Raw genomic sequence first — 24,062 nt, forward strand, 5'->3', positions numbered from 1 at the left:
ACACTCTCAGAGCGGGAGAGAGAGAAAGAGAGCGGGCTATGTCAGCGAAGTGAAGCAAGCCCAAAGCAAAGTTTATCAAAGCAGAGGTACACTCTCAGAGCGGGAGAGAGAGAAAGAGAGCGGGCTATGTCAGCGAAGTGAAGCAAGCCCAAAGCAAAGTTTATCGAAGCAGAGGTACACTCTCAGAGCGGGAGAGAGAGAAAGAGAGCGGGCTATGTCAGCGAAGTGAAGCAAGCCCAAAGCAAAGTTTATCGAAGCAGAGGTACACTCTCAGAGCGGGAGAGAGAGAAAGAGAGCGGGCTATGTCAGCGAAGTGAAGCAAGCCCAAAGCAAAGTTTATCAAAGCAGAGGTACACTCTCAGAGAGAGAGAGAGAGCGCGGGCTGTTTCTGCGAATTGAAAGCAGCATTCCCGTACAGGCTTAAGGGCACCTTTAAGGAGCATTTTGCAGGGAGGAGGGGTTGAGTGACAAGGGATCATTATTTGATTGACAGTCGCGAGCTATGTAACAAGTTTACTGCTGCGCATGCTCTCACCCTTGAATCGCTAAGAAACGCCCACTCGGGGGCAAAACCACATGTAGATTTTATTATAATTATGATATAATGAGTTTGGGTTTACTATAGGTTATACGCCTGTCTGGTCTGGGCATGCGCAGCCCGGGGATGTCCCCTCATGTTACTGTGCTCACTCTTTATCAGGATAAACTGCCCACCACACAACCATAGTTTCGCCCATTCTGGGTGTGGTCAAGGGAGAGTTCCCAGATGGCTGGGTGTGAATCGATTTCTTCTTGTCTTTCTCGCCACTGTCTCCTCTTTGCTGCTAATGACTACCAACCAGTTTAATTATTGTCATTAATTGTGTACATATCTTTCTCAATATATCACCATTTTTCCCATTGACAATTGCATTAGTCATCAATTGTTAGGCTTCACCTTTCAAATGTTCATTTTGCAATTATATTTATTGGGCATGTTAAATATTGTGCATTTGTAAAACACATTTCCCATATTGAAATAAAGTAGGTTTGGCTCAGAACACCTTCGTTTTGTTTATTATGCTGACATTTTGAATCTGTAACTAGGTTTAATTTTAGCTTTATAATACTCCTTCTCAGGTTCACTGTCATTCATTCTATAGATGAATGTCTTAGTTGGAATATTTGTATGAGACATATTCAGATGGAAGTTTAAACATGAGACAGGTTGAGGATGGAAACTGTAAAGTATATTTTATAACAGATTAAATATGAGTATGGAGGAAACATAGAAATCCAGCAGTATAATTTATATATTTATGGATGATCCTTTCAGTTTTTCATTAATTTTGCTACAAGTAATTATACATGTTAATTCCCAAAGTTATGAAAAATAGATTTTACTTAAATACAGTGACTGTTTCACTGAATTCCCTTTTGTTGCTTTGGATTGTTTACCTGAGTGGAATCTATATTGATTGCATTTCTCGTTACTATGTTGGTAGAGACTTAGAAGGAAAAACAGATGAATTTGGGATTAAAAAAAGAAACTAAATTGCCTTTGCATAGCTGATTGTGGTGTTAAAAAGCGTTAACCTAACAAATATGTCTATCTCTGTGTCTCCGTATCCACTTTCTATTTCCCTGTTTCATTACACCTTCAACCCAGAAAAGAGGCAAAGTCCACCTAAGTGAGGAGATTCCTGACCCTGATTGGATCATGTTTATCAAGGTACAGTTCTCTGTGTTGAAAAGTCAAGGGCTTTCTTTTGTCCCTTCGAATTTATGCTTCTTAAGCAATGATATAAAATATAAGGCTATTCCTGGATCTATATGGTAAATTAGTATTCTTGCTTACTTCCTTTTTTTTTCTTCTACAAGATATTACGTACTTTGATATTCTATTCACTTTGGGTTCGTGACCAACTGAAAATTAGAGAGTATTAGAAATTAGGAATATGTCAACTCTTAGAGGAAAACATAGGCAGAAACTCTCTGGCATAAACTGTAGCAAGATCTTTTTTGGTCTACCTCCCAGAGTAATAAAAATAAAAACAAACAAAAAAAACAAACAAGACATAATAAAACTTAAAAGCCTTTGCACAACAAAGGGAACCATAAACAAACAAAAAGACAGCCCACAGAATGGGAGAAAATATTTGCAAATGAAGCAACTGACAAGGAATTAATCTTCAAAACATACAAACAGCTCATGCAGCTCAATATCAAAAAAACAAACAACACAATCAAAAAATGGGTGGAAGATCTAAATAGATGTTTCTCCAAAGAAGACATACAGATGGCCAAGAGGCACATGAAAAGATGCTCAACATCACTAATTATTAGAAAAATGCAAATCAAAACTACAGTGAGGTATCACCTCACACCAGTCAGAATGGCCATCATCAGAAAGTCTGCAAACAATAAATGCTAGAGAGGGTGTGGAGAAAAGGGAACCCTCCTACACTGCTGGTGGGAATGTAAATCGGTATAGCCACTACGGAGAACAGTATGGAGGTTCCTTAGAAAACTAAAAATAGAGCTACCATATGATCCATCAGTCCCACCCCTGGGCATATATCTGGAGAAAACCATAATTCGAAAAGATACATGCACCCCAATGTTCATTGCAGCACTATTTACAATAGCCAGGACATGGAAGCAACCTAATGTCCATCAACAGAGGAATGGATAAAGAAGAGGTGGGACATATATACAATGGAATATTACTCAACCATAAAAAAGAACAAAATAATGCCATTTGCAGCAACATGGATGGACCTAGAGACTGTCACACTGAGTGAAGTAAGTCGGACAGAGAAAGACAAATATCATATGATATTGCTTACATGTGGAATTTAAAAAAAAATGGTACAAATGAACTTATTTACAAAACTGAAATAGAGTCACAGGTATAGAAAACAAACTTATGGTTACCAAGGGGGAAAAGGGGGGAGGGATAAATTGGGAGATTGGGATTGACATATACACTCTACTGTATTTAAAATAAATAACTAATAAGAACCTACTGTATAGCACAGGGAACTCTACTCAATACTCTGTAATGACCTGTATGGAAAAAGAATCTTAAAAAAGAGTGGATATATGTATATGTATAACTGATTCACTTTGCTGTACAGTAGAAACTAACACAACATTGTAAATCAACTTTACTCCAATAAAAATTAATTTAAAAAAAAGGAATATGTCAAGGTCTTGGCTGAAATTTTTGCAGAGCTTAGCACTGACACCTGCAGAAAGATATGAGATATATACCTTCTAGATAATAATTCAATATTTCATGTTCCTTCAAGCATCTTACAGAAGAACAGGTGATAGTTCAGGAAGAATTCCTGTATTTCTTATCATTTTTGTCAAATTCATATTGAAACCCTATCCTTATCAAATATATCTGTACTGTCAGAGCAGAAAAACGAATATGTGACAGGACAAGAATCTGGAGATTCGAGTATCATTTTGGTATAAATAGCTCTAGAATTGGTAAAATACTTTCCCTAATAATTGGAAATTTCCATTATGCCACAGACACTAGCAAGAAACGGGTTAACTCTTGGAGTTAGAAAAGATCACCTGGATAACAAAAGTAGAGAGCAGCTATTTTTTTTTTTAAATACTGTTCTTGCACTCAGAGGATCATTTTGTCAACACACCATGCAGAAGAGGCCACTGCACTTCTTAGGAGTAGGATTCCATCATGTGGTAGATAGTTGCCACATCTTGCTTTCTCAAAATTGAAACTACGTTTTTAGCAAGTCCTCCATGTTGTAAGTCTGGTGAAATCTCTAAGGAGGGAAACTGTCTTTCTCTCCACTTGTCTTAGTTAGTTCTCAGACATGGTCCTGATGAATCATCACACCTCTCAATACTCACATCTTAGTGTAGTCCCCTCACCTATTAAATTAGTCAGGCCCTGTGATTCACTTTAAATATTTATTTATTTATGTATTTTTTTTGGCTGTGTTGGGTCTTCATTTCTGTGAGGGCTTTCTCTAGTTGCGGCAAGCGGGGGCCACTCTTCATCGCGGTGCGCGGGCCTCTCACTATCACGGCCTCTCTTATTGCGGAGCACAGGCTCCAGACGCACAGGCTCAGTAGTTGTGGCTCACGGGCCCAGTTGCTCCACGGCATGTGGGATCTTCCCAGACCAGGGCTCGAACCCGTGTCCCCTGCATTGGCAGGCAGATTCTCAACCACTGTGCCACCAGGGAAGCCCCTGTGATTCACTTTAAATGTGGCAGAGGCAACCTTGTGCCAGTTGCACAGTTTGCCTTATGAAGCCATAATAGTTTCCACTTTTCACTCCTGGAAACCCTGAGTTATTATATAAAAATTAAGAAACACTACTGGGAGAACACATGGCAAGGCCCCAGAAAGAGGCCATCTGGACACAGCAAAGCTGCACTGAGACTGGGACTCAGGAATTCAGTGTCTTACTGAGCCCCAAAACCAGCCTTCCCCAGCAACACAAGATACATACACGAAGCCATCTTGGAGCAACCATCTGACCTTAGTTACATAAGAGACTCCAAACAGAAGGGCATAAGGACACCCAGTTGGGCCCCAGTCAAACAACAGAATTATAAGGAATAATGTAATTATGGTTTTTATTAAGCCACTAAGTTCTAGAAAAGTAGGTAACACAATAATAGATCACCAAAAAACTACAGGCTGGCAACTAAGGCCTAGGTACATGACCAATCTTGGCCAGTTGTTTGCTGTCACTGGGAGAAACCTGTCCTTGTTTAACTGGGTTAATTGAAAGTGACAGCACTGAAAATTCAATTCATATTTAGGTATGGGACTTCAGTATCCCACAAAAAACACTGGCAAAGGAAATATTTTTATTATTACTTGGAGACACCTGGAATGTTGTAACATGCAGTGCAGTGAAAGCAGGTTTTTGCAGGAAGCTTTTTTTATTTTCACTTAAAGGACGGTAGAAATGCAAGAGCTTTGTGGGTATACTGGCTACTTCATTAAGTGAATTAACAAACAAACCTGAAAGCACAAAGTTTTCCCACCAAGAGAATTATAGTATTTAGATAAAAATACTGGGAGTGGGGATCTGGAAAATGTGTGGTACTAGATACCATATTAACAGATCCTGAGGGTGGTCCACTAAAAAGTAAAGAACATGAATATACATGAAAAAACTTATTTAAATATGTACAAGCAACTAGATACAGTGTGGTAGGTCTAGCAGCTTTGAATGGTTTTAATTATTTCTTAGGCTAATTGACTAAGACCTGGCCTCAATAGCTATACATAATAAATTAAGTGGCAATGCTGGAAATTCTTTAGTACAATTTAGATGAAGAAACTGTAAGCCTTTTGGGGATTTTACTTCTTGAGTGACATTTACTTGTTATATATAGCCAATATTACTACTCAAAAGATATTTCTGCTGATAAAGTTCAGAGGCTAGAGGAGCCTAAGGAAACATGACAAGGCGATGTAATGAGGTATACTCATTGGCATCCTGGAACAGAAATAAAAAAGGATATAAATAAAAACTAGTGATATACAAATAAATTAAGGACTCTAATAATAATGATGCATCAATATTGGTTCATTAGTTGTTATAAACGTACCATAGTAATGTAAGATATTAACAATAAGGGAAACTGGGTATAGGGTATTGCAAAAAGCAAGGCTAGATTTTCTTGAAGAGAACCATACAAATATTAGATGTATATCTTCCTTTTAGCTTTCTCTCAAGGGAATTTCAGTCCATGGTAGCTTTGCACTAAAACAAAAGGATCTGACCTGGCCATAGAATTATAGGACATTATTTGTGAAGTGACGTTAATACCTGTGGACTCAATAAGTCACCTGATATATTGGTGAGAGGTGGGGTTTATAGTGGACTGATTACATAGACGGTTTTGACATGAATACGTCCCAAAGAAAGCCTAGGGAAAAAAAAGACTGCATCTTGTGCTTACTTTCTTTGTAATTGAGTTTATACTCAGAATAGTGATGCTTACCAATTGGCAAAACCACTACGTTGGATCACTGAATAAATGGGCAATGTATATTTAGATAAGCACATCCAAATAGATGACTTTAAGCTACTGGAGATCTCCCACTCCATCTTAAGAATGTATCCAAAGGCATCTCCTGCTAGGAATCAAAGTTAAAATCCTGCACTACCAAAAATAAAACAAAACAATACCTCACCACAGAAATAACAGTTACACAAGCAGTAGTGGATGAATACAAAAATATAAAAGAACATGGAAAATTTGCAGGTAAGGAAAACTAGTCCCACCTTCTAATCTCTACAAATGTTGCTCCCAAGCAGGTGAAAATTGTCAAAAATATCAATATTGATTGAAAGAATTTTTTGTAAAAAAAGTAAGAATGGTCTCAAAACAGATATAAAAGACTCCTGATTGACAACAGAAGAGGGTGAAAAATAAGCTAACAAAGTTCAAGAAATATATAGAAGAGAAGTGGAAATGATTATAGAAAATGACCCCATGTAAGAGGCAATACATAGGAAAACAGACACTGCTGAAAATAGAGTAACATAAAAACTAAAACTGAGAAACACAATATTCTATTTTTTAAAGATCAGAACTTAAAAATAATTGAGATTATAAATTGACCAGGGTCTATATGTTTATCTAAAATAGACCAGAGTCAATTTATAAGAAATTGGCATATATGATGATATATCATATATAATTATGATATATGATATCATTATTATAATAATTATAAAGCAAAATTTTTAAATTTAATATTTGGACACAGTGACTGTATTTTCAGTTGGCCAGAGCCTTGGATTATGTGGGAAGTCCCTAAAGCAGTGAGTGAGTTAACATTGAAGTAAGAAGGGACAGATCTTACTCAGGGGGAAACCACTTGAAACTGTTTGGAAGATGCACTCATGGTCCTAAATGCATGTCCTGTATCCAATATCTCAAACTCAGATTGCTCAAGATGGTAATCTCTGGATTGATAACAACTCTCTAGTAACTGTTATCATCAGACCATATTATTTGACTACAAAACAGTTGAGAAATCAATAAGTAAAACAAAACAAACATGAAAACTTTAAAAATTTAAGAATACATCAACTTTTAAAATTAATAAAAGTAATTTTAATAATTCATGAGACAATTAGATCATAATGAAGACCTGAACACCCACAGAAAATAATAATGTAATTCTAGATAACAAAATGTCTAGAATTAAGTCAAAACACATTCGTGGATATTGATAGCCTTACATTCTGCATCAGACAGGGTAACAATAATAAGTTCAACATCAAATTTATAAATTAGAAAAAAAATAAACCTAAATCACTTGAAAGGGAAGATTTAAAGTTAAAAATAGCAATTAGTAAATAAAGAAAAGAACTTTTAAAATGGTGAAGTTAAAGCTACTCTAACCTATTTTGTACAGAATAATAGACATATAGAAAAAAATACTGAAAGCACAAACAATTCATAAATGTAAAGGGAATACAATGACATTTACATCAGCAATGAACATATCAGAGAAAAATTATAAACTACTATAAACTTACAGATTTGAAAACTTATTTGAAATCATCAATTTAGACAAATTCCTAGAAAAATATTACTTACTAAAATTAGCCCAGGGCATTAGTTAAGCTTGAATATTTGGGGGAAATTTTAAAAAATTAAATCAACAATAATAACTTTTATAAAACCAAAACACTTAAGGAAGATAGTATTATGAACATATTTTATAATATAATAATTCTGGCCAATTTTTTTCTATTCTGTAAAGTGGGTAATGCAAAGCACCTGTGAACAATTCACAGAATGTAAAAAGATAAATGGTTCTATTTTTGACTTTCTGGAATAGGCAAAACTAATCTGCAGTGAAAAAAATTGGATTAGTGGTTGCCTTTGAGGAAATAGGGTCAAGGAGCCTGGGAAAGAGATTGAAGGAACTTTCCAAGGAAATGGTAATGATTTATCATGATAGAAGTTTCAATTATATAATATATGCATTTCTCAAACCTCTCATGAAGAGTATACCCAAGATTTGTACATATCTCTGTGTATAAAGTTTACCTAAAAACAGATGAAAAAACATGTAAACAAATATTGAATTCTAGTTACTTTTGTGCATGCTGAACTCTTTAGGGTTGAAATGGATTATGTCTGCACCTTCATTTGAAATGCATCAGAAAACTGAGATAGATTGACAAATGAACAGAAGTATTAGTGGACAGATAGACAGATGATAAAATTATATGTTCATTCTAGAATCAAGGAGCTACATATATAGGTGCATTATTTCACCTTCTCTGTATGGTTACAGTTTTTCATAAGAAAATATTTTAAAACTGTAATGACATATGTTTTATTTATTCGTATGGGTTTTTCCCCCCTCTCTCCCATCAGAGAAATGTATCACCTTAACTCGCTTTCTTAGGCATTAATAACATTATCTAGTTAATCTACTGGTAGATTTATCTTCTTAATTTGTAACACTTTTCCCTTCTCCTTCCTCTCTTCCATTTTGAATGAAGTTGGAAAAATAAGGCAAGATTGATAGAATAAATATAGTAAGCAGTTAACGTAAGTGTGTAAAAATCAGACAGGAAACCGTCCATAGTAGAGGTGAAAGCGCATATTTGGTCCAGGAGTTTGTGAAAAGCAAAATGAAATGAGTCCCAGTGAAACCTAGCGTGAGGCTTAGTAGACCTGGTGTTTATTTTTTCATTAGAGATTGGAAGAACACACTCCTGGGAATAGAGTGTTTTAAAGGAAGGTCCTTGTTTTCATGTTAATTAAAAATCAGAACTAACCTCAGACTGAGTAAAGAAATAGCAATTGCTTTTTTAACATGGGCAAAGCACCAGAAAGAGCTTCATGGCATTTAATTGCTATGTGTGAACTTGAAGTTAATAGTATTTCACTCTAATAATTTATCACTCTGTACTAAAAAAGCCTCATAAGCATTTATTGCCTGCTGGGCTTGGGTATCCAAATGATTCTCTGGGTCACAAATTTTGGTTATGATTTTGTGTTTTCTTTATTAACTGTAAATAAAATAATAAAACACATTTTTCTAAACATGATGGTTCAAACTTATATAAACAAGTCCTTTCCAAAATTGTAAATAAATCAATTTTGTCTACTTAAAATTTTTATTTCTTTTCATACAGAAACCTTTATTTTGCCATTGAAATTATAGAATCCATTGCAATGCATTTTCAAATAGGGATCAAAAAATAATTTAAATATATCCTTTTCTGAGAATAATGTGGCTGCATTGCAAACTTTGAAAAAAATAAAAATAAAACTTTAATATAAAAGTATTTTGTTATATCTTTTTTCAAATAATTTGTAAGAATCATATAAGTAAACTGTGTAGAGGACAAATCCAATAAATTTCCAATCTAAAACCAGAATGTTTTACAGAACTTTGATTTAATGCATGGTAGTCTACTAAATATTTTAGATTAAGAATCATATATTTTAAAAATTATTACAAAAAGTAAAGCAATCTGAAAGATTTTAAAAAATATTACAGACTCATAAAATTTTCTTTTTTTTTTTTGAAAAATAAAATTTATTATGTATTCATTATAAAAGTAATATGTGCTCATTATAGAAAAAGTTAAAACAGAGAGAAAAGTAATGATGAAAATAAAAATCAAGTATAATACTACCATCCAAAAATAACCACAGTTTACAGTTTGATGTTGGTTCTTCTATTCTTATCTTCATATTTGTAGTTACTAAATTGGTATTATACTCTATACACGTTTTTTTTCCACTTGTTCTGTGTCATTAACTGGTCTTCAGAAACTTGATATTAATAATTACAGACTATTCCATTATGTAGCTATACTATTGTTTATTTAACTACTCATTTATTATTAGATATTTATAGAGGGAGGGGTTCCCTAAGGTTTGTCTCTAAAAATAAATGACAGTCATGTTTGTTTTGGGAATCCCAAACCCCCTGGCATTCAAAGCCCTTCACAATTTAACTCCACCCTGTCTTTCCATCCTCAGCTGCCTAAGTCTCCGGTGCAGGGCAGATGTTTAGCCTGTGTGCACGGATGGAGCTGTCCTGTTTGTAAAAATACTAAAATACTTCAGCAGAGGGTTAAATTGCTAGGAAGCCATCTCTGACTGCTGTCCTGAGCAGCAAAATGCTTATACCTCTAGATTAAGGGAGGAAGGCATTGGGTGAATGAATAAAATCACTTGTAGGGTCCTGTTGTCTGTTCCAGAAACAAAACAAGAGAATTTCAAAGCAACAAACTAAAGTAGAGTCTATAAAATATATTTCAGAAACAATAACTGACTTTCAGACTAGAGGTTTATAAAATTAGACATTTTTACAGATGCCATCTTTGCTGAAGTATTAATTATAAAAATCATATGGAAAACATGTATTAAAAACTGGTTTGCCCTTATGTATAGCACTTAAAACAGTATAAACTCCTAAATTTAAGACTCCAGTTTTAAAGGCCAAGGTACTAAAATGTGACTATGCTTTGATACAGCAAAATTTGCATAAGGATAACTTTATTGAGCTTTATTGAAGAACTAATGAAATTTGAAGTTTCTATGCCCCAAAATATGATTATGTTACGAATGCTAAAATAAAAAATTATTATTATTTTAAGTAATAACATAATTGCTGTATCAATTTATACAAAATCAAAGAAAATTTAAAAATAAAAAAAATTACAAAGCCCCAGGGGCTAGGGAGAAATCTTATAATAGTGAAATAGTCTACAGATTCCAACAGTGTTCCATTCCGAGAGACAGTGCATAAAAATAGAGAATAAAAAAATTATAATACCCTACAGCATGCATGTCTCTTCAACAAAATATGCCTAAATTATTGAAATTCAATTTTTATAATACAATTTTTCCGTATGCAATGTAGGTCAAATTTTACCAGTGTGGTAACATTTTTATACCCTGATCCAAATTTAAAATTAATAAAAGATCTACAACCCAGAAGAATATGGGCTCAATATATGCACAATAGCTCACAGAGAAATATACACAATTGCCTTTTAAATGAATGAAAGTATGTTCAGATTTCTTATAAAACTGAGACTGTAAATCAAAATTACAGTGAGATATATTTTCACACTTTACAGGTTGAAAAAATCTGTAATTTTAAAACCCTTCTGTTGTGAAGAAAGAGCCAATTATTGTTGAAAATACAAAATGGTACAATTTCTATGGAAAAAAATTGTAACACCTTTGACTTTCAATTTTGGGATTTTTAGAAAACAATTCCTGAAGTAAAGATAAGTGCTCATTCTTATTTGGTGAGGACAAACCCAAGACACTGAGAATGAGGACAAAAGAGGGGAAAAATAGAGAAAGAAGGAGATCTGTTGGATGCTGGGATAGACTCTCCCTGCACAGAAGAGCAAGGTATTCTAGGCTATTCAGCCAAGTAAGATGTTATCAAACAATTTGATTCATAATCTATACCTCAGATCAGTTCACAGGTGGTAGAAAAGAGAAGGGATTTATTAACCGAGTTCTTTCCTCTCTCCTAATTCTCATGGTCAAGATTCATCTTATGGACTGACAGCTTTACTGCGATTTAAAGTCTTATTGTTTGGCTCCTCTCCTTACCAGGCAGGAAGTCAGTTTCCATCTCCTTTATTGTTTCCTTTGGAAAACAAAGACTCTGGGCATTGGTTGGTCATCTGGCTGCACCTGAGAAGCAGGGTTCAGCACCAGTGGGCAAGCAGAGTCCATCAGCTGTGAAATCACCTGAGGCACAGTAGGCAGCTGAGGGTTTACTGGAGGGACCTCGGCAATCTGAAGAGGCTGATAATATGTACTGTTTGTACCACTCAGATCCGATTGTTTGTCTGCATTATAACAAGCTTCCACAGTACAACTTAGTGTCACTAGTTTTTGTCAGTACAAAATATACTCAATTTTCCTAAGAGGATAGATCACAGAGTCTCTTTCAAGGTGGTTCTAAGTCACAATCCCCTGTAAAATTTAAGGATACAGAAAAACAAAAGCACAGTCCCTGCTGACTCAGCTGGTCTCAAGGTTACGTAACAGATACGTATCATCTTTCTTCCGCCAAACCGTTCTAAATATCCCTCACCTCCTGCCAACGCTGTGACTGGTTTAGTTTGCTTACCTGTTGGAGAGAATGAGGTCTTCAATCTCCAAAGTGTCTGAACTTTTTAATTCCTGCTAGTGTCTGGATTTTTATAGTGCCCAGGGACAGTTACTACTTGACTGGGAGACACAAAAAGACATCTAAGTAAATTCTCTGGATTCCAGAGTGGTCCTTCTTACCCTCATTATGTGGTAGTAACCTTAGTTTCTCGTGGTAATGAGGATTGATTGTTTTAGCAAGTAATTTTTTTTTCCTTTGCTTATCCACTATCATGAGGAACCCAAAGTAGCAGAGTACCGCACATATTCCAGATCAATGAATCACTTGCCAGTCCTCTTATGAGGTGTTGCCTCCCCTCCATGAACAGTTTTTGTAACCCAACAGACCCAAGTTCTTAAGAATGGAGAGCACAAATGCCAGACATGGAAAACTGAGTTTGACAGTGAGATAAGCTAATCATTCTTACACTCTTTGGTCTAGAAAACCATGTGTAATAGCAGTTGGAGACACAATCTAATTTATTGTTTGTTTTAGTTCAGTGCATCTATCTCATTCTATATAAAAGACTGCACATGTTTCAACTCCTTAAGATACTCTTCATCTGAGTCTTCCTCTATCTAGCCAAATGTTTCCCTATTGGTATGCATTGAAAGTTAACTCTATAGTTAGAAGTCTATTGTTACTGCTCCTTTAATATAAAATTTTGCTTTTGTTCTGAGAAAATTGTATAGCATACCATGCTGGTATTTAAGGCATTTTGTAGGACTCCAGATTTTAGTGTTGGTAAACTATATATATATATATATATACACACACACACACACCCACACACACACACACACACATAGGCAATGGCAATAGGTAGATCAAGCTCAGTGAAACGGAGCCTGTGTGCTTGAACCCACGCAGACCCCTTGCCCACTTACCCGAAACACTCTATCTTTGGCTTGTAGAGCACGCACAGGTATAGGCAAGAAGAGAGGCTGGCTTGCTGGTTTAACCCTGCTTGGTGTGTGCAGCCTCCGCAGGGCATACTCTCTAGTGGGCTTAGACTTGAGCCATAAAGATCATCACTCATTATATACACCCTGAGAGCTCTATCCATGTATCTTTTCCCCACAACTCCTTGGTTGTAGCTAGATCACTCTTGATGAGAGGAAGTCCATATGGTTTACTCCTACCATTTGCTTCTTGGAATTTTGAGAAGTGATGTTTTGGCATCTGTTTTGTTTTGTTTTGGATGTGCCACTAGATGGCAATCTTGCATTTCTGCCATGCCATATGGTGCAGACACCTGGGGGTTTGATGATCCAAAATATCTTGTATAACAAACTGTGTGCAATATAATTACCATGGACAAGGATCTCATGCAATATCAGAAATTAGCTACAAAAATTCCAACATCACATATTATCACAAGTCTATAACTAATTCTCAGCATAGACATAGTTTTTAAAAAATATTCCTGCTTATATAATGTTTTAGCTATAAAATTGTATAATTGTTACAAAATTCTAATGTTTCCATTGAAAGAATTTGTAACATGATGGTGATATAAAGGTTCAATTTGAATTAACTTTTATGAGTTTTGAGTCAATAGTATTTCTAAAGTTGAGGTTTGCTAACTGCTTTTGAGTACCTGTCATATACTCCTAATGAATATCTTCATGGTTATAAGACATAAATCAATTACATTTTAGTAAAGGGATGTTTTCATTTTGATTATAATGTATCACCACATGTAGTAGATTAAATTATTGTTCTTAATTTCAATCCACTGCAGTAATATTATGCACTGATTATGGCATCCTAGTGAATGGGATTTTATTTGCTGCCTTTGAAATTAATATTTTTCCAAAACACACACTTACATATGTGTGTGTATGTGTATATAAATATATATACACACATATAAAAAAATCTTAAGATTTTAAGACTTTATTTTTTAGAGCAGGTTTAGATTCACCAGAGTGGTACATTTGTTACAGTTGATGAACCTACATTAATACATCTCTATCACCCAAAGTCCATAGTTTACATTAGGGTTTACTCTTGGTGTTGTACATTCTATGGATTTGGACAAATGTGTAATTAATGACATGTATTCATCATTATAACATTATGAACACTGTTTTCACCGCTCTGAAAATCCTCTGTGCTCCACTTATTCATCTCTCTCTCCCCTCACACCCTGGGAACCACTAAACTTTTTACTGTCTCCAATGTTTTGCCTTTGCCAGTATGTTATATAGTTGGAATCATACAGTATGTAACCTTTTCAGAATGACTTCTTTCTTAATAATATTCATTTAAATTTCCTCTGTCTTCCAGTGGTTGGATAGTGCCTTTTTCAGTGCTGAGTAATATTCTAATGGGTGGATGTATCACAGTTTATTTATCTATTCACCTATTGAAGAGCACCTTCATTGCTTTCAAATTTTGATAATTAAGAATAAAGCTGTTATAAACATTCATATGCAGATTTTTGTAAGGATATAAGTTTTTAACTTTTGGAGTTATTGCTGGATTGTATGGTAAGAATGTGTTTATTTTGTAAGAATTGTCTTCCAAAGTAGCTGTACAATTTTACATTCCCATGAGCAATAAATGAGAGTTCCTATTGCTCCATATTCTAACCAGCATTTGGTGTTGTCAGTGTTTGGGATTTTTGGTTATTCTAATAGATGTATAACGTTATCTCATTGTTGACTTAATTTGCATTTTCATGATGACATGTGATGTGGAACCCCTTAGATATTTTTATAATGCAATCAAATATAACAGAAATGTGATTTCAGTGGTTTACTAAAAAGAATCTTCGTAGGAAAAAATTGTAAATGTCTTAAAACACATGAGCTTTAATGGGTTCATGGAATGGCTCTCAGACCTAAACTCACCCACAAATAATACACGATATTCACAAAACAAACTCAAAATCACTGGGCAGCCCTGGCAGCTTATAAGAAAGGGTGGACCCCTTTCTTTTAAGAAAAGACCTATATAAATTTATATGCAAGCTCAATTAAAATCAAATTACCTAATTTGTTTTTTAAGCCAAAAACTGGTACTTATTAGATGATTTCAGTCATAAAAAGTTATAAAAAGTACTGGAGTATGTTTACTATATTTCTCTAAGCGTAAAAATATTGTTCTTTTAAATTTTAACATTGTGAACATAAATATCAATTACAGCATAAGCTTTAGCACATAAAGAATTACTTTTAGCTTGCCATCTAATTTATCTATATGAAATAAAAAATTATCTGATGATACCAGAAAAATAAAAATACCTATACTTAACTCATCATGATATTGATAAAAAGTAATGATGTTAAACAGAAATAAATGAATTTAATATTACACACCACACAAAATTTTACATTCATTAGTGTTAATAATTTTATAACTTAGAGTTGTACCATAAATACTAGAACCGAAATCTTTGACTGTCAAGTTTTAAATTATATTTGTTATTCACATGGTTTCAAGTCAAAATATTACAAATACTTGAGTGATTTGCATTTGACCAGTATAGGAATGCACATAAGTCTTTCTAAGGAAATAAATTAAAAATTAATTTATAGCAATTCAAAGTAGAGACCACATAAAATCAAAATGAGCCCAGAAACACTGCTGATCCAAAATGATAGATTATAATACATCCACCTGACAGTGCAGAAACCAAGCCATCATGAGTAAATATAAGAAGAGCCTTGAACAGCTTAATAAGTTCCTGTAAATCACTGCCTCAACTCCATTTACTGTGTCAGCAGCAACAAAGATACACACATTGGTAAATATGATGGAACTTAAATTCTGATGATGAGGAAAAGATTGAATAAGATTAGCAACCATAGTACATAGACTTCTTTGTGAAAAATTTTGGAGCCATACTTATGTATAGAAATAATTATTTCTTCTGTTTATAATATGATGTGTGTAAATTTTGACATTCAGATGTTTATTATTTTGAAAATATTTTCATCAGAATGTCTAACTATGTGTGTGCGTGTGTGTGTGTGTGTGTGTGTGTGTCCAATCTGTCAAGAACTTAAATGTTCATTCACATATGAGTCTGAAAACCAAATTTCTAATTAGTTTAAATGCCCAGGGATTGTGAACCTAAAATAGTGTTGAGCAGTGAGGAAGACTGCAATAAAACGTGTGAATTTGTGGAATAAAAGTTTGAATTAGTGACAATAAGTTAATAAATATATAAAAGAAATTATTTTTCAGACACTTTCAACTCTAATTTTTTTTTTTTTTTAATTTTATAGCTACTTTTATTTTTATTTATTTATTTATTTTTGGCTGTGCTGGGTCTTCGGTTCGTGCAAGGGCTTTCTCTAGTTGCGGCAAGTGGGGGCCACTCTTCATCGCGGTGCGCGGGCCTTTCACTATCGCGGCCCCTCCCGTTGCAGGGCACAGGCTCCAGACGCGCAGGCTCAGTAGTTGTGGCTCACGGGCCCAGCTGCTCCGTGGCATGTGGGATCTTCCCAGACCAGGGCTCGAACCCGTGTCCCCTGCATTAGCAGGCAGATTCTCAACCGCTGCGCCACCAGGGAAGCCCTCAACTCTAATTTTTAAAGCTTGTGTTATTCAGAAATTTTGAAAAATATATTAATACACAATTACTTAGTTTTGCTTCCTTTTTTTCCCCTCTTTTTAAGCCCATTGATTTAAACGGCCTTCTCAGAGATTCTAGACATAGAAGTAAGGTGGCACCCAGGTCTCCTCCTCATCCTTATTTTAACCAGAATGTCTTCCTAAAATACTCCATTTGAGGAAATCCCTAAACTATTTAATTTTAAAAGCTGTTTTTCCCTTTCAGCGCTAAAAAGAAATGAGCTATCAAGCCATGAGGATACATGAAGTAATCTTACATGCACATTACTAAGTGAAAGAAGCCACTCTAAAAAGGCTACCTACGGTATGATCCAACTCTGTGACACACTGGACAGGCAAAACTATGGAGACAGTAAAAAGATCAGTGATTGCCAGGGCCTGGGGAGAAGGGAAGGATGAATAGGTGGAGGACAGAGGATTTTAGAGTAGTGAAAATAGTCTGTACCATAGTATAATGATGGACACATATCATTATACCTTTGTCCTAACCCATAGAATGTACAGCAGCAAGAGTGAAAGGTAATGTAAACTATGGACTTTGAGTGATAATGATGTGCCAAGGTAGAGTCATCAGTTGTAACAAATGTATAAATCTGGTGGGGAATGTTGATAATGTGAGAAGCTATACATGAGTGAGGGTAGGGGTGGTTAGGAATCCTGTGCTTTCCCCTCAGTTTTGTTGTGAACATAATACTGGTAAAAAAGAAACTCTATTAAAATAATAATACTATACAGAAATTTTCCTTTATTTAAAAAAGAGTTTCTCTTAGATTTTGAATTTGCTTTTAATGTATTCATTTCTCAGTTTAGTGTTTCTCTATTCTGGATAGCTCTCTGTTCTTTTTTGCAGTAAATGTCACTTAATATTGAAGATGAGGTATAATTTTTGTCATCTTTATATTTCATACTTCAGTAGATTTTTTAAAAAATAAGTATTTACTTCCTGCAATTCTCTGGCATAATGTATTCTTTCACTTGTAATGTTCACTTTAGTAACAGATTGTTTGTATGTTTATTTTTCCTTTTTTATCCTACATTAAGGTAAATGTTTCAAACTTTTTATTTAGTCTTCAGACATAATTCACACATTTCTCTTAGCTCTTCTCACTGTACACCACAGACATAATTTACATGATATCTTTAGCTTTCCTCATTGTATACCTGGATGAATTTCAGGTTTTTTTAAAAAAAATCAGGTTTAGATATTGAGTGAAGATAGATATGCCCATCTCAGACCAATATCTCATGTTCATCATAAATGTTAGTGTTCTTCAGACCTCAATCATCAGTCACCTTATCTTTTCAACTTTTTTTTTTTTTTTGGTCCTCCCAGGCTGATTTCATCCACATAATTTTTGTTTCAACAGTACCCATAAGCTGATAAAATGTACACATATATTTCTATTTAATTCCTTTTAGTTTTTCCTGAGTTCTAAACCACATATAATTGCCTAAATATATCTCAATTTGGATGTCTCTTGAGCAAGCCAACAATTTCAGCATGCCAAAATATTAGCTCATTTTCCATCTACATAAGAACTTCTTTTCATTTAATCAATATTTATCAGTCTGCTCCTTTACCCTCCTTCTAAATACAAACTGGTTTATCAGTTATCACTTCTTAATGAAAATTTGACAAATTCCTGACTTTGCCTTGGATCTTTTGACTATTCAAATCATTTCCCAAATTCTGGAAACTGGGGTTTCTAAGTCACAATAATTTTTCTGTTGTTAACATTCTTTTCTAAAGCAAATAATATTCTCTTTGATATAGTTTGATTTTCCTCGATTCACTCTAGAAGTCTCTGTCTCCCATCAATTTACTTTCTCTCTAAACCTTCCTTAACTATATCTTCACCAAGAGCTCCTACTACATGAAATAAATTCATGTTCTTCTAGAGCCATTTCCTCTTATGCCTCAACATCTGTAAATGGCACAGTTTCTGACATTTCTTTACATTTACCCCAAATTAAACTCTTCATCCTCTTGGAAGTATTTTCTAAATCTTATCTTTCTTTCCTATATCTGGAGAGAGAGAGATATATATTATACACACATATAGATATGCATATATATCTGGCTATATATATACATAAATATGCATAAATTATATGCGTATATATAAATTATAATGTAGCTGATATTTACTTGTTTTCTCTGCCACTACCTGGAAGATAGATAATGTGTTTTTAAATCCTGGATTCCTAGCATTTAGCACAAGTGTGGCTGGAGACACATCATACTTTTTGTAAGGGAGTTTAATAATTGAATGCTTAAATTTCTAATATATGTATGATATATAGATGATATTAACAAATAATTAGTAACTTATCTGATATTTTTTAACCTTAAAGTGAGATAAAAATGTAAAGTGCATAACTTTGTATAATTTATATTAAATCTCTTAGATGACCTCACATCTCTGCCTACAAAAACTCATCCACCAAAAACAAAAAATTATGTATAGTGTGTAGATAGTGGGTTTTGTTTCAAATTAAATATTAAAATTAATCATAATTTTATGTTGTAATAGAACAAAGCTAGACAAATGTTTTTATATTTAACTTGTCTTAAGACTCAACTATTGAGTCAATAGGATTTTTTATTTTTCTCATTTCTGGTTGCATAATGAAAAGAACATTTATGTTACTGAGTCCAAGCTCATACTACTCATGGCATGACAGGCCAATAAACTGAGAGACGAGGTGTTGAGGTAAGGAATAGCGACTTTATTTGGAAAGCCAGCAGACCAAGAAGATGGTGGACTAGTGTCCCAAAGAACTGTCTCACCAGAGTTAGAATTCAGGCTGCTTTTACACTAAAAGGGGAGGGAGTGTGGCTGGTCCTTGCAGACTTCTTGGTGCCGGCCAGGTCCTGGAGTGGATCTGATAATCCTTTGTTCTTGCAGCTGCCCATGTAGAGCTGGTCATCATGTTTCTGTAAACCTCCAACAAGACAAATGTTATTTTCTGTTCTGCCACTTTTTATCTCTATAGGAATGAAACGTTTTATGGCTTTAAAGGTCAAGCCTGGGAGGCAGAGCCTTGAGAAAGGGCTATTATGTATCCTTCAGGCTATAGGCAATATTCTTTGACTGATTGAAGAGACCAAGGTGCTGAGCCTGCATGACTAATCACAGGCAACAGAGCACAAAGGTTAGAGCTAAAGTAATAGATCCAATATGGAGTCAGGTTTGTTCTTCTCTGTTGTATTGAGACTGGAAGTTGCAACTTCTACTAATGATATAAAAGACTTCCATATAATGGACTAGTGAGCAGCTGGTTGTGATTTGACTGAATACATTTGATGTGTTTAGCAATTAAATAAACAACCAGATACCTGAACTAAGGTCGCATCAGCTGTAATTGCAGTCATCAAAGTTATGATGATGGCTGAGATCCTATATTACTTTTCTGGTTCTTAGACTGGGGAAGATAGTAGATTATCTATGATACAGGGAAGCTTGGAAGAATGAAAATATTATGCACAAAGAACAAGGTGTGAGGATTTGGGGTGGGCACACCGAATGATAGAAATCAATTGAAAATATTTTTATTCAGTTATTTGTTGATTCATTCTCATTTCAGTTATTCAATAACTGTAAATTAGAAAACTATAACAGATGTTCAAGTTTAAGAAAATATCAGTGTCTTAGTGTTTATTGACCATGCATATATTCAATACATTAAAAAAACCCACTTGGAATACACTGAAAAGAAAAAAACAACTTAAATATAGTCTCCTTGAGTTTAAAACATTCTTAACATATGATATTTGCATTTAGTAGTTAAAAAAAATTATAAAAATGTTATCAGGTAGTCAGATTTCTACCTCTTAAAAAGGTAGGAAACTTATTGCTGCTTTTTCTCTTCCACAGTCCAATATTTGAAGATGTCATAGGCGCCAAAAAGCAACTAATATGAGAGCTTAGTTTAACCAAAAAGAAAAAAGAAAAAGAAAGAAAGGAGGGACGGAGGAAGGAAAGAAGAAAGAAAGAGAGAGACAGGGAGGGAAAGAAGGGGGTGGGAGAGAGACAGAGGTGGGGGTGAAGGAAGGAAACAAGGAAGGAAGGAAAGAAAGTCAGATCCCATTATGAGACTCCATGATCTGTTGCTCAAAGTGTAAGAGGAAAAGCTCCCAATGATAAGAAATTAAGAGAAATATTTTAGTTACATATTTTATTTTCTCTACATTGTGCTTCTACCCCATCACTACTGCAAAGCAGAAATGCAGCAGCAACAGTATGTGATGGAGTGGAATCGTCACACCAAGCCAACTCACAAAGCATGGCAGGCGTGGGAGCTGATAAGAGACACAGGCCCACTGCTCAGCCCAAATGCATTTTCTCCTTACCTCTAGGGTACTGCAGCTCAAGAGAACTTTTGGAAAGAGCAATTCCTCTCACAGAGCACAGGGAGAGTTTATTCTTTGGTTTGTGGGTGGGAGGAAAAACAGCAAGTGGTTGAGCCAGACTATAAAATAAGAGCAGCTAAACCAAGCTAAAACCCACAAAAGTATTCTCTGCTCTGTCAGCAGCTATACTAACCAGGACCTGAGCTCTAGGCCCTCATACATAACCCACTGAGAGAGCATATAGCCCCGGAGTAATACGAGTCTAATGGTTAAAAATACCAAGGAACTCAACTGGCCTAAAAGAAACATCACAAATGAAACAACCTATAGCAAATGAAGCAGAATCATGTACCCAGGACAAGTTAGTATTGCGAACAAATTTTCATATATTCCCAGAGTTTAGAAAAATTAGAAAGTAGGATTAGAACATCCAAAAGATGAAGGAGAAAGTACTGGATAAGAAACGAAAAAAGTGAAGTCAAAGAATTACCAAAGAAGGTAATGGGTGGGTTCAATATCAGAATAGACACACAGAATAAAGGAATGAAGTGGAATAATAGTCCGAAGACCTATCCTAGAAAGTATAAGGGAGAGAAAAAGAGAGGCAATATGCATCAGAACGCTTAGGTGACTGGAGTTTAGATTTAACATTAATATATGGTAAAATATTAATGACAGAGAAGAAATAATTGAAGAAATGACTAAAAATTGCCTATACTTAGTAAAGATATTAGCCCTCAAAATGAAAGAGCTAATGTATTTCTAGTAGGTAATAATAAAACATCACTGAACCACACTACAGTGAAAATTAATAATAAAAAAATTGGAGAAAAATCACTAAGCCTCTAAAGAAAAAATAGATCATATACAGTAAATAGAATCAGATTGAAATAAGATTAATCAACTGCAAAAATGGATATAAGATGACAGTAGACTAGTAATTTCAAAGTAATACTGGAAAACATCTTCAATTTTATATCATGCAAAATAATTATTTAAATCTGAAAATAATATAAAGATATTCTAAGTCACACAAGATCCTCTTGAAAATAGAAAAGCTTGGAGAAAATCAGTCATAAAAGAAATGCATTTACAAGAATGCAGTTGTGAGAAAAGTAAATAATTGATTCATTTTCCAGTCACAAAAGTAAAATAAAATAACAAGAATATTTATAAACACACGCACACGTTGATAATATTAAGACATTTAAAGAGTAACTTTTCAAAACCCAGCCTCTCCTCTTGATTTTTTAAAGTACCATTTTATAGAATATAGATGACTAAAAATGCTTGCCTATGCAGACTTACCTACCTGGGTGGGAGGGGGAGAGGGGGTAGCTGGAAAACATGTCTGACCATTGAGTTGAAAGGTGAGGTTTATCCAGAAAGATCCTTACTTTGCTAATAGAGTAACCCCTGCCTGATTCAAATGTTCTGTTTTCACCTGAAATGTAGGCAAATTGGGAAAATTTCGCCAGTCATATTAAGACTAAGGAGCAACAAAGAGTTGGACTTGTGAGATGTACTCACAAGTACGACATAATTAAAATATGGCAAGTGTCTGGGTTCTGCTATTATCACTGAACTATTCTGTTTTCTTCCCTTCAGTTTTACTATTACATGATGAACATAAATTCCTCTCTGTTTATGCCACTGTAGCAGAGATTTTTTAAAATTTTCAGCTAAATGCATTTTACATTTTAAAAATATCAATGTATCTAAGCCAGAAAATAAGACAATAAATACTATTTTTTAAAAAAGATAATAAAGAGAACCATGAAATAAAATGGCAGATACACCCTCATTATAATACTTAACACAATAATAAATGTGCTTAACCCACATACCCAACAATATAGGTGAAGGTTCTATAATTAACAAACAAATATAAACAAAACCAAAAAATAACTTTTAAAACTTACAAACATGATCTGCAATTTATTTTCTATGAAACACTTTAATGGTTACATGTGGAAATATAGAATGGCAAAATATTTAGAGAACTGGAAAAAGATGCAGTAGATAAAGATGACTGCAAAGAAGAGCAACTTTAATCAAATTTAAAGCTAAATATCTTAATTGACAAAGAGGAACATTTATAGATATATTCAAACTTTCATCCAACTTTTATTTTTTCACTTCATGTAGTCCTGACTTGTTTGAAAACTTGAAGACACAGAGGCCATAATGTAAGCTACCATCCCCATTAAATTTGCATCTGATGGTATTCCTAGCTATGACTGGGTGTAATCATAATACATGGAATATTTACTTGAGCACTGGTCCCATTCCATCCAAAGGGCTTTTCTCCTGCAGTTGTCTCTTCACTCTTCATTTCTTCCCTTTCTATAAAATAATTATCCTAGAAACTCCATGAAATATTGCAGTGCATATGGTAAATGACTGAGGTAGCACTCAGAATCAATCTTTACCTCCTTCTAGTGTAAATTCCAAAACTAGAGAGGCTGAGATACTAAACATTTTATTTCCCAGAGCCCTTGTAATGAGTGTTTTGGATATCAGGTAGGTTCTACCACCTTGCTGCATCATGAGAGATTTGGAAGCAGCACTGGGATAAGAGTGTGTCTTCTAGCTCTTTTACTGTCAGGCAAGCAAAGTCATAGAAAAATTGGAGGTATTTGACAGCAAAGTGTCCACCATGTCATTAGCTTAGTCTGGAGACTAGCTTCATTGCTGTTACGTGGTGATTGCAAGAGTGGTGGTTGCTTCGTAATCGTTAAATACCAGCTACCTTGAAGTCAGTAGTTCCAATGTAGGACTTAGGATTCCCTGCATTTAGGGAGGGGACTGTCTGGGAAGAAAATTCACCCCAAATATTTCAAATGAACAACTGTAAATGGATTAATAACAGAGGTGTGGGCAGGGGTAAGGGAGCACAGAAGGGATATTGATGCGCCCAGCATTAGTTATGTCACTTGAGCTGAGGAGGCAAGGTGAATACAAAGTG

At 34.6% G+C, this 24,062-nt stretch overlaps 1 long non-coding RNA gene across 3 annotated transcripts in view; it reads left to right on the forward strand.

Moving 5' to 3' along the window:
- Positions 1–258: 258 nt before the first annotated feature.
- Positions 259–24,062, forward strand: part of LOC309621723 — a 281,097-nt gene continuing 257,293 nt past the window's right edge. Inside the window, exon 1 of one of the 3 annotated variants that reach the window (XR_014240208.1) lies at positions 259–1,711. This is a non-coding gene — a long non-coding RNA (uncharacterized lncRNA). The remainder of the gene's footprint in view (positions 1,712–24,062) is intronic. The other 2 variants (XR_014240209.1, XR_014240210.1) reach the window with 2 other exon arrangements.

This window comes from Balaenoptera borealis (genome assembly GCF_965194805.1).
Source record: "Balaenoptera borealis genome assembly, contig: HAP1_SCAFFOLD_942, whole genome shotgun sequence".
NCBI classification, from domain to species: domain Eukaryota; kingdom Metazoa; phylum Chordata; class Mammalia; order Artiodactyla; family Balaenopteridae; genus Balaenoptera; species Balaenoptera borealis.